The following is a 12,513-nucleotide window of genomic DNA, read 5'->3' as shown; positions in this document are numbered from 1 at the left end:
ACCACAAAAGTTATGTAGCCAAGAGGCAAAGTTCCAAATTTTCATAAATCACCTAATCCTTCAACTCCCAAACTTGTAACCTCATGTGGTTTCTTTGGTTTTCAATCAACCCTAATTGCAACTCCTTTACCACAAATCTTTTCACTAGCAGCTTCCAAGATTTTGACTATAGTATTTATGATCTAAAAAATTTTGTCACTTAAGAATTGAATGTGACTCCTGCTCCCTATCGTTTCTACCTCCTATGGTCTTCATGTCGTCTAAGTAGACAAATACTTAACCTATTTGTTATAGACATATTTGGGCACTACAACCTCAATCACATATGTCCATAAACCAAGGGCTTCGAAATCCCTAAAGGTGTTGTTTCATACCCTAAAGGAGCAAGGTCAGCTGATTACATCATCTCCCAGAAGTTCTCCATGAAAAGCTACTCAGAACTGGTCAAAGAAGGACAATACAGACTACCCAGTGCTAAAGGTGCAATGCATCTCACCTGCCACATGCAAAAAGTGTGATGCATATTGGAAAGCCCTTCTATAGGGTGCGATGAGCGAGAGTAGACAAATGGCACAAGCAGTTTGCTAGGTGGAAACCAAGAGAATCTTCTAGAAACTGCTCATTTGACACTTGCGTCTCTGAGTTCTCCCAGGGATGAGTAAGAGATGTAAAATCTCCATGTGGAAATAATAACTATCAGAGAGATGAAACTAATCAAAATCCCAGAAGCTGACTCACCCCCCTGAAAATATCTATAAATGGATCCCTCATCCAAGAGATCTAGAGGTTGGAATTTGGTAATTTGCAAAGAGGTGATGCTAGTTTCTCTTTGAAGACATTGTTGGGTGATCTTTCTTTGTGTGAGGTGAAGAGGGCTTTCAAGCTAGGAGGATGGCATTGGGTCAGACCAAGTGGTTGTAATCCTCTCTTCTACAACTTTTACTAATAAATCTATTTGAGTTTTCCTCCATATTCTTGTGTATCTCTGAATATTGTGTTGTTATATGCATTTATGTGGTCAATATATATCTAATCCTATATTGTTTACAGTGAAAGATCTTTATGCTTTTATGGTATTATGCTACTGTGAATCTACAGTTGCTCTTTGAAGCTGAACAAGTAAGGAAGTAGTTGCGAGATTCTGTCAAAGGGGAAGGGAAACAAGCAAGGAGCCAAGTGGAAGACTGAGGTTGGTACTCTCTTCTTCTTTCCCATCTGTCTCTCGTAAAGGAAAAACAAGTGAATTTAATCTGTTTGTTTCTAAGATATCTACCCATCTTAGTGGGACTAGTAGTTCTGAATAGACACTAGATTTCTCGATAACAAAATGGCGACTCCACTAGGGAACGATTAGTTTGATTGCTTGTCTCTATTTGTTTGATTCATAAACCACAGACAGAGCTTGAAGTCAAGCCAGCTAGCCTTCGAACTGCATTTTCTATGCAAGTGCAAAGTAGATCAACGCTGCTTCAGTCAATCTTCAGGTTTGTTTATGAACTGAACAATTGACTTGCAAAAATCCTAAGTTCCCTAGAGGTAGCTTGAGTAACCTCATTAGATCAACCCTATAGTTTGTAGTTACTAACAATCATTTGTTCGGCCTAAATCCCTGAACTAAACTGCAAAATGTGACCAAAAACAAAGTTAAAGTCTCGTTCCTTAACCATCGCACCCTCTCCTTTAGGAAATCTGGATGCATCGCACCTCCCGTGTGCAGTAGGTGGGATGCATCCCTGTTTCCTTGTGTTACAGGTGCGATGATCAGACAAGACAAGATCTGCCTCCAGATTTTGGTTTTTTCTTCACTGCCTTCAATTTTATTCAGGAGTTTTGTTGTCTGTGATTAGTAGACCACTATTGAAACCCCCTTCTTTGCATCATCCAACCTCTATTGTATAAAGAATTGTGAGTTTTTTATATATTGTGCGCCATTTACAGTTCTCTCTTACAAAATAGTAGCTTAATCGAACTGTCGTCTTTTGATTTGGAAGTGTCGCAAGTGTTGTTTTTAGTCAAGGAAAAGAATACTTCTCTTTTTGATAGTAGATTACACTGTTACTCTTGTATTTGATCTGAATTTATAAGTATTTCAAGTGTCAAAAGCAGTTTTCAATTCAAAATCGCAAAGTGTCGTCTTTCCTTCCTGTCATTTTTTGAAAAGAAAATCGTTAGTACTATCACTTTGGAAGAAGAAATAATTCAAATTTGTAATTAGCATTCTTTTTCTCATTCACACATTAAGAAAGTGGAAAGAAAATACATGCACGTGTGTTTGCATTTAGACTGCTTCTTGATTTTTTATTTAGGGCAGTGCATCTAGTGTGTGCTCTCTGCCCTATGTTGAAAGGATTCATTTCTCTTTCCTTAGTAGCTAGGATTTTCATTGCAAAAAGAAGATTAAACGACTATTTATCATATTAGATTTCGTTTTAGGAATTGTATATCTACATCACACGGTGAACCTGAAAGGGAAATTTCTTAAGAAAGATCAACTGTAAAATAAATTTAATGAACATAAAAACACTTTGGAACCTAACGCACAACATCTAGAAGTCTAGGCTAGAGACGTGTTTCGGCATCATAAAGCCTGGTAACTGTCTCTTTCATCGTAGGTTGGGTGATTCCTCCTCTTTGAGATGACAAGTGCCTGTATGGACTTGTGCTCCCACATACCGTCAAGTATATATTGGGAGACTTCAATAGGCTATATCCTTTATCCTTATGAAGCCGTGTCTGCTGCCCTATCGATCACAATGCACTGAACACAACCTTCAGGAAGATTGACTGCCATACCATAAAAAGTATTTTGCAGTTTTGCAATTGGTTCGGTAATCCCTCTATCTAGATTTTCAGAGTAGTCTCTTTCATTCCTTTTCAGACTCCTTAAAGGAAAAGGTCCATCTGAGCACTTGTCACTTCAGGCTCATTAAAAATCGAAGGCAACTAGAGTCATCTTTAGCTTTTCCTCGACTCTTAAAAATTGAAAAAGCAAGTTGTGTCAAAGAATCTAAAATTTATTTTAATTGGAATAACGTCATTGTTCCCTCGTTGGTCTTAGGTTGAGAAAATGGATTCCACCAACCAAGGACTTCCCCTTGGGGGAAGTCCTAGTCCTTTCTCCTCTTGGCGAGATGTTGGTGCACCTCATATTGCCACATTGTCCCTTCCAGGATTGACAGTTGGCTTGTTGGTATGGCTTTTCTTGACCTTTATCGTTCAAAGCACCGTAATTCCTGAACAATCGAATGAGCAACTAGATGATACCAGAGTTTCCCCCCAACCTTCTTGTTGGGTCCCTATAATACTAGTGATTACCCCATTGCTATTGTAGTTGTACCCCTTATTAATATTGTTGTGCCCCTATTGTCCCCATATTGTTATTACTATGCCCCATAGAATACCTCTATTGTTATTTTTGTGGCCTTATATTATTATTGTTAGGTCGGATGGGTTATATTGTGACTCCTTAGACTCCTATATATAAAAATGAGGTTTTTTCGTTTGAATCATCCAAGAATTGTTCATTTATGTAATGTAAAGGAGGTTTCCCCCTTGAATAGGCTGAATTCTAAGGCGTTGATCTATCTTTTCTATATTTTTCTTGAGCTTCTTTCGTAACATTTGGTATCAGAGCTTTGGATTCTAGGGTTTCGCTGCTCCAAACAGGTCATCGTGACATTTTCGCTATAACTTTTTCTGTGACATTTCAGAAGCTATAAAAAACACATTTGAGAAGACGTCACGCTAAAGCTCGGGTCTGAACTCCAGAGCTTTTTGTGCTATATTTGCGGAGATATGATCTAAGGAAGTTGGTATTTTTGCAGACTCCTGAATTACATTCCAAACAGGTGACCGGGGGAAAATCATCATAACTTTCTCTCTGAGCATTGGATTTAAATTTTGTAAGAAGGTACAGAAAGAGGATGGACTGTAGTTTCTTTTATATATTTTTCAGAGCCAAAGGTCAAAACAGGGACACGCGGCATGTCATACAAGTTTGCTCTACTGAATTAGTCTATAATCAGGTCACTGTGGGAGATTTGGCATAACTCTTCATTGGAGAATCCAATTGGGGTCAGACTGGTGGCATTGGAAAGAGGACACAGAGGGCTACCACAGATCACAATTTCAGAATTAGATGATCCGAAATTACAGAGATACATCAGAGGCAATATCTAGCTCCTACAAAGTGAAAAAAGGTGTGTAGGTTTTTTAAATTTTTGCTTAAGCTTGGTTTGAAAAATTATTTTGAAGGAATTCAAAGGGCATAGTAGAGCATTAGTATTGGTAACTGATGCCCCAAGGAAAGAAAATGCAAACACCTAGTAAGCAATCTGAAAGCTCTAGTATGACTCATGAAGAAGAGGAAGAAATGCTACATGATATATCAAAATTACAAGACCAAGTGCAACAAATTTCACTCTCACAAAAGATAGCAGAAGCTAAGATAAATGGACTGGAATCTAAGATAAAGGGTGTGGAAGCCAAGATTGACGATTTGAAGATAGATTCGAAGGCAGATTTGACAAAGTTTCTACAAGAAATACTTACTAATGGTGAAAGGGGAGGAAATGAAACTCATGATGCAAACAAAGGAAATGTTAATCATGATTTCATAGACTCTAATGTTGGATCGAAAACGCACCATATTCCAAAAATTGATATGAGGAAGTTTGATGGCAAGGATCCCACAAAATGGATATTATAGATGGAGAAATTTTTCGATCTCAATAATGTGCAGAACACACAAAAGGTACGTATTGCAACTTTATATTTGGAACCAAATCAATTTGTATGGTATCAATGGCTTTGCTCTCATAAACAACTTATCACTTTGGCAATTTTTATGGAAGAATTGATACATTATGAGAATACAAAAAGCAACACTTTTTTTAGCCAATTGATATGTCTCAAACAAAAGGGTTCAATAATGGAGCACATTGATGAGTTTAAAAAATTGAACATAAGGGTAAAAAATATTCCAGAGGAGCATAGGATTGATGTGTTCATAGGGTCTTTAAAGGATAATATCCAACATGATGTTCGCCTTTGGGAACCTGATTCATTAGAGAAGGCATTCAGGTTAGCAAGAAAAATGGAAAGCAAAATTATGGCAACCAGGAAGCATACCACTCACAACTATAAAGACGGAACTGTTGTTGCCGCTAGTCTTCCACAACCTATAAGGTTGACACCACCACAATTGGAAGAAAAAAGAGCAAAAGGGTTTTGTTACAGTTGTGATAGAAAATACACTAAAGGTCGTAAGTGTGCTGAGAAGAAATTATTCTACATAGATTGTGAAGAGGAAGAAGAAAAGGAGAAAGTGTTGTGTGTGGAGCATGATTGTTCAGAGGTCTTTGTTTCAGTCGGATGTATACCCCAGGAAGTTTTGTACACCCGTCGACACAGGGGGGTGCAGGGGGGACTTGTCCCCCCCGTGGGGGTCCGGGGGCTCGGGGGCAGCGCCCCGAAGCCAAAAATAAATGTAAAATTGCCTTGTAAAAGTATAGTAATTTCTAGTCAATCTGGGCCGTTCATTAGGCGGATGATCTGACGGTAGAACTTATGTTTAGTTTAGGGTTTTTTGCTCTAGAAGTCAACCCCTCTCTTTGTATGAGGGTATTGCATTTGAGGTTGTGAAATAGATGTGTATTTGGTGAGCGAGAAACAGAGAGGTGAGACTGTGAGAGAAAACAGAGGATATTACAGCGGATTTGTTGTAGGTTGTGTCTCTTCATTTTGCTGGATAATAGAAAGGAAGGACTGGCTGTTCGGGGTGGATGTAGCCCAAACTGGGTGAACCACGTATATCTGTGTCTCTCTTGTTTTGTGCGTTTTATGTGTTTATATTTCTGCAATATTTTATGTGTTCCATTGCTCCGTAATATATAATTTTCTAACAACTGGTATTAGAGCCGAAGGTCTATTTGGCTGATAAACTCGCAGGAAAGAAGGGTTCCTGGATCGAGTGGGAGCAATGGCGTAAGATGGTAAGTTTAGGGTTGAGAAATTTAACGGCCAAAAATTCTCGCTGTGGAAGATGCAAATGGAAGATTATCTGTATCATAAAGATCTATACCTACCATTGGGCGGAAAAACAAAGATGCCGACAGGTATGAAAGACGAAGAATGGAACCTTCCCGATAGAAAGGCACTCAGAAAAATACGGTTGTGCCTTGCTGCATCAGTCGCCTTCAACATTTCGAAGGAAACCACGACAAACGGTTTGATGCAGACGTTGTCAAAACTATATGAAAAACACTTGGCCTCAAACAAGGTATTTCTTATGAAATGGTTATTTAATATGAATATGTCGGAAGGTGGATCTGTTGCAAACCATTTAAATGATTTTAATACAGTTACAAGTCAGTTAAGTTCTGTAGGGGTAAACTTTGATGATGAAGTTAGAGCTCTGTTATTCTTGTGCTCATTACTAGAAAGTTGGAATGGTTTGGTAATGGCCATTAGTAACTCCGTTTCTGGATCTAGTACTTTAAAGTTTGATGATGTTTTCAGTGCTATCCTTAGCGAGGAAATGCGATAGAAAAGCTCCGGTGAGACATTGGGAAATGCTTTGAGTGCAGAGTCTAGAGGAAGAAAAATGGAAAGAGGAAAGAGCTCAGGATATCGCAGTAAATCAAGGAAAGGCAGATCCAAGTCCAAATCGGGGATACTGTGCTGGAAATGTGGAAAGGAAGGACACCTAAAGAAAGACTGTAGATCTCGGAAGGGAAAAGAAGAAGATGCACAACAAGAAAACAATCATGAAGCAAATGTGATAGGTGAGGTGTTACAAGATGCTTTGATTCTTTCTTTCAAAAATATTACTGATTCCTGGGTGGTAGATTCAGGGGTTTCATTCCATGCCACACCTGATAAGAAATACTTTCATGACTATGTTCAAGGAGATTTTGGACAAGTTCGTCTGGGTGATGATAAACCCTGTAAAATCGTTGGAATGGGTAAGGTTCTTGTAAAACAGCAGAATGGAAACCAATGGCTATTAAAGGAGGTAAGGCATGCTCCAGATCTAAAGAAAAATTTGATTTCAACAGGGCAGTTAGGCGGTGAAGGTTGTGTGACAACTTTCACAGATAAAGCTTGGAAGGTCACCAAAGGAGCCTTGTTAATAGGAAAAGGCGAAAAGGTTGGTACATTGTATTTATGCAATGGTATTTCTAACTCTGTTAATGCTTTAACTTCCAAAGGAGCAGATGCAGCATTATGGCATCATAGGCTCGGACACATGAGTGAAAAGGGGATGAAGATTCTTCACTCAAGGAATTTGTTGCTGGGTTTGAAGAATGTTGATTTGGACTTCTGTGAGAATTGCATTTATGGAAAACAGAAGAGTCAGATTTCTCAGAGTTGGGAAAGAAAAGAAGAATGAAAAATTAGAGCTTGTGCATACAGATGTATGGGGACCTGCTCAGGTATCATCTCTCGGTGGCTCTCGTTATTATGTTAATTTTATTGATGATGCAACTAGAAAAACTTGGATTTATTGTATTAAGAATAAATCTGATGTATTTGATACTTTCAAGAAATGGAAAGCTTTGGTTGAGATTGAGACAGGAAAGAAATTGAAGTGTCTTAGATCAGACAATGGAGGTGAATATTGCAGCAAAGAGTTTGATAGGTACTGTTCAGAGCATGGAATTCGCAGAGAGAAGACAGTTCCAAGAACACCACAAGAAAATGGTGTGTCAGAAAGGATGAAAAGAACAATCATGGAGCGTGCAAGATGCATGAGATTGCATGCAGGATTGCCTTTACAGTTTTGGGCAGATGCTGTAGATACTGCTGTTTATGTAATAAACAGAGGGCCTTCAAGTTCCTTGGATGGTGGTGTTCCATAGGAAGCATGGACATGTAAAAAGGTAAACTACTCCTTTTTAAAGCCTTTTGGTTGTGACGCCTTTGTCGATATTGATAAAGAAAATAGAACAAAGCTTGAGGCAAAGTCAAAGAAATGTACCTTTATTGGATATGGTGTTAATGATTTTGGTTATCGCTTATATGATTATGAAAATCACAAAATCATTAGGAGCAGAGATGTAATATTCAATGAAAAGGTCTTGTATAAGAATCAGTTGCAGGAAAAGAAGAAAGAAAACGAAAACAAGGAATACGCAGTTCTTGATGAAATCACTGAAAAAGTAAAGGTGCCTGAAAATAATAATAATCGACAACCACAACAACAGCAACCACCACAACAACAATAGGCACCCCAAACACCTGAAAGTGGTGTTAGAAGATCTACCAGGATAAGTAGACCCCCTGAACGATACTCTCCTTCATTACATTATTTGTTGTTGACTGATTCTGGTGAACCCGAATGTTATGAAGAAGCAATGCAGGTTGAAAGCAGGAAGAAGTGGGAGGTAGCCATGGAAGAGGAGATGGACTCCTTAATGCATAACCAGACTTGGGATTTAGTCAGGTTGCCTGCAGGGAAAACTACATTGAAGAATAAATGGGTTTACAGGCTGAAGGAAGAAGATGGAGGAGAACAGAGGTACAAAGCTAGACTTGTGGTGAAGGGGTTTGCACAGAAGAAAGGTATTGATTTTGATGAAATATTTTCTCCTGTTGTTAAAATGACTTCAATCAGAACTATTTTAAGTCTTGTAGCAGCTGAAGATTTGCATCTTGAGTAGTTAGATGTAAAGACAACCTTTCTCCATGGGGATTTGGAGGAAGAGATATATATGTAGCAGCCACAAGGATATGAGGTGAAAGGGAAGGAGAAACTAGTGTGCAGGTTGAAGAAGAGCTTGTATGGCTTAAAATAGGCTCCAAGGCAGTGGTATCTAAAATTTGACAAGTTTATGTCTGAACAAGGTTATACTAGATGTCACTCTGATCATTGTGTTTATCTGAAAAAGCAAAATGATGGCAGCTATATTATATTGTTATTGTATGTGGATGACATTCTTGTTGTGTTGGAAATAATACTGAGAGGGGGGGTGAATCAGTATTATCTCATTAATAAAACTTTTTCATTTCCATAATCTGATTCATATATGCTAATTCCACAGCTTCTTATGATTCAGTTAGTTGAGTGTATTAGAACATTATCAATCATATTAACAGTAAACTAGTGCAGTAAAATAGAACAGATCATCACACATAAGTCACACACATGAACACCATGATATAAGGTGGAAACCCAATGTGGGAGAAAACCACCTGCTGCAACTCATCTCAATCTTCTTCTTAATAAGAAAATCCTTTTACAATATTTGTACTGGTGCAGTCTTATACCAGTACGGGAGCTACAACCCCCTTTGATCTTGTACTAGCCGATCCATTTACTAGTATGCAGGCTACTACCTGCTACAATGCTTCAAAGATTTCCCTTAGCTCTTGTACTAGCTTAGATACTAGTATGTAGGTGCTGACCTACAATATTCTCTCCTCCAGGTACCACGTTTCATCAATTTTCATACTGGATATTGAAGCACAACACATAATCTGAGAGGCCATGTTTCATCCAATTTTGATACTGGACCCAACAACAACATTGAAGCTCATAATCAAACAACCTTTTGAATCACCCAATCACCAGATCAATACATATACAATGAGAGTTATCAACCAGATCTAGTCCACCAGATCATATAAGGATAAGTCATTATGAACCTCATCCATTCATCTATCAATACTGAAGCTAATCATAATCATTCAATCAATCAACGCTGTTATCAGAACATAATACCAGACATCACTTCAAAACCCATAACACAACAATAATAAACAGGGGCAGCTAAATAGATTTCATGAAAAGTCCGCAGCTTCACCCATAGAACACCTGCGTACATTCGCACTGTTGCCAACTGCTTTCGTGTGCACCCCCGCACTGTGTCTCACGGACTTCCTGCGCACCTCCGCTCTGTGTCCAATGGAATGCCTACGCCCCTCCGCATCTTCTGCAATTCTGGGCCTGCGAACCTCTGCACCCACAGTGCTTTTGTGCCTGCGTACCTACGCACTTTTCCTTCACTGTACTTGCGGTCCTACGAGTATAGACAATTTCAAGACTTCAAGAATAACCCAGACTGTCAGATCTACAGATCTGAACATGCGCCGAGGAGATATAAACCCATTAGTAGATCCGACTTGTAATTCTCATGTTTCTCCTTGATATTGATTCAACTCTCTCTCACAAACCGATTACAAGAATTTCAGATCTAGCTTCTCTTAAGAGCTTCTAATTTCGCACACACCTAGCCAAATGATCCCCTTTGCTTTATATAGGCAAGCTCTTGCTAAAACCATGAGTCAATACCATACATAACCAATACAAGAGGCCCAAAAACATGGGGCTTAATAAGAAAAATAATAATATAAAACAATACCACTAACCAAACCATAGGATCAAATACGTCGGGCTAAATACCACGGGCCAAACATAAGAAACCCCACGTGAGCGCGCTTCTCTGCCTTGAAGTGAGTGAACTGGCGTCGGCACCTTTTACATGGTGTACCTGCGGGTATGTACGCACTTTATCTATGATATTCTTGCGGGTCCGCAACTTTTGTACGGTGTACCTGCGTACCTCTTATTTTCTTCATTATATGTGAGCTAATCATCAATCTCTGCTACTGACCTGTTGTACAGTGATCCATCACCTGTATGAGTTGCCATCAAGGACAATACTTTAGCCATAATGCCAACAATCTCCCCCTTTGGACTTGATGGCAAAGCTTACTTGTCATACTAAGAACTTGTCATTTGATTCCTTTGAACTGTCCTGCATCCATGAGTTACGTTACATCTGATATCTCTTCTGTAGATTCATCTGAATGTATATAAGTGAGATGTTCTTCTATGAGTGGGTTGCCATCAAGTACAAAACATGCATCATAATGCCAACAATCTCCCCGTTTGGACTTGATGGCAACAATGCCACATCACTCTCCCCCTTTGACATCAAGGGCAAAGGGTTATGCTCCCCCTGAGTACATGCTCCCCCTGACGATAAATCAGATCAGCTGAAGTCTCTGAATGAGCTCCCCCTTTGTATATGCCATGGTGCACCAATCTAATCATGCTGAAATGTCTGCCCTGCTATATAGTGCTGATCATGCTCAAGCTCCCCCTGACTGTAAGCAAGGTCTGCAAAAAGATGTTCTAAGAGGAACATGACTCTATACATCATAAATGACCTTCCTATCACCAAAAGAATCAATACATACATCCATCACCCAACCAAGTGGGGATCATCCACCCAACCAAGTGGGGATACATCAGAAATATGAAAACCAAGTACATTACATCTTCATCCTAGGCATAGTGGGGAAACCAACATAGGCCGTTACATGACCTGAAGAGATGACTACAATAGATACTATTACATCATGAGTCTTGATATGACCTTTACAGAGACCAAACACCTAAATAAGATCATGATAAACATCAACAACAACATTGTATGATCTGCTCCATAGTATCTGTCAATAGCAACTAGATCAGCAACTTGCATTAGTGCATGAATCATCAAGGTATGTCCGCATCAACAGAATTTCACATTCTACGTGAGAAACACCATAGCCATCATGAACTAAGTATCAACAATCTGCATTAATCATCATATGTATGAAACAATCCTATCATCATAAGAGCTCACAACGCAACTTTGAATAATCATCCCTGTATCCAGCCAACAATCCTCATCCATTTGTGCCAAGAATGAAAGGAATCATGCATCATAACTGTAATATATGATCTTTATGCATATGTCAATAGCAGCATATGAGTGACTCATCATCAAGAAGATGTGAATTCAAGCTAAGTGCTTCTCCTTATCCTCATGAAAGTTACCATGTAAGCACCATTAGAGAATCAACCACAAATCTGATCCAAGAACCATGTGAACAACTCATAGCAAGATGAATCATTTATCTATATAAGCATCATCACCAAGGACTATCAACCATAATGCCAACAATGCATTAAGAGCATATCCTCCCCCTAAACTTGTGCCATATGTCAGATCTTATCAGTAAGAAAAGGCAGCCAATAAATTCCTCAAGACAGATCCGCAGTTTCTCATTATATGGCCTGCGTGGCTGCGCACGTCACCTTACGCGCCTCAGCGTATCCCTGCACTTCACTTTCTGTGTTTTTGCGTATTCCTACAGACAGCCTTCTACTACAGCGCGTACCCATGCACTTGTGCCATCAATTACATTGCGTACCTCTACTGTGGCCATGCATTCTTTGCTTCTATCGCGCCGCGTACTTCTATGTACCTCCACAAGCTTTCCTTCTATCGCACCGCGTACCTCCGATCTTGCTCCGCACCCCTTCTTCTGTCTCACCGCGTCCATCCGCATGTGCCCTTTTGTTACGCTGCACACTTATACTGTACCTTCGCAGCTCGACCTCCTACGTCGCCGCGTACCTACGCACCAGGACCATTGCTGCGCTGCGTACCCTCGCACTTTCACAGTGAATGGTCTGCGTACCTCTGATGAGAACCCAATTAATAGTCCTCCTTTGTG

Source organism: Pinus tabuliformis, chromosome 5_2 (assembly GCF_031772625.1).
Source record: "Pinus tabuliformis cultivar Carrire ecotype Pingquan chromosome 5_2, CPIR1, whole genome shotgun sequence".
Taxonomy (NCBI): domain Eukaryota; kingdom Viridiplantae; phylum Streptophyta; class Pinopsida; order Pinales; family Pinaceae; genus Pinus; species Pinus tabuliformis.
Note: the sequence above shows the minus strand (reverse complement) of the source record.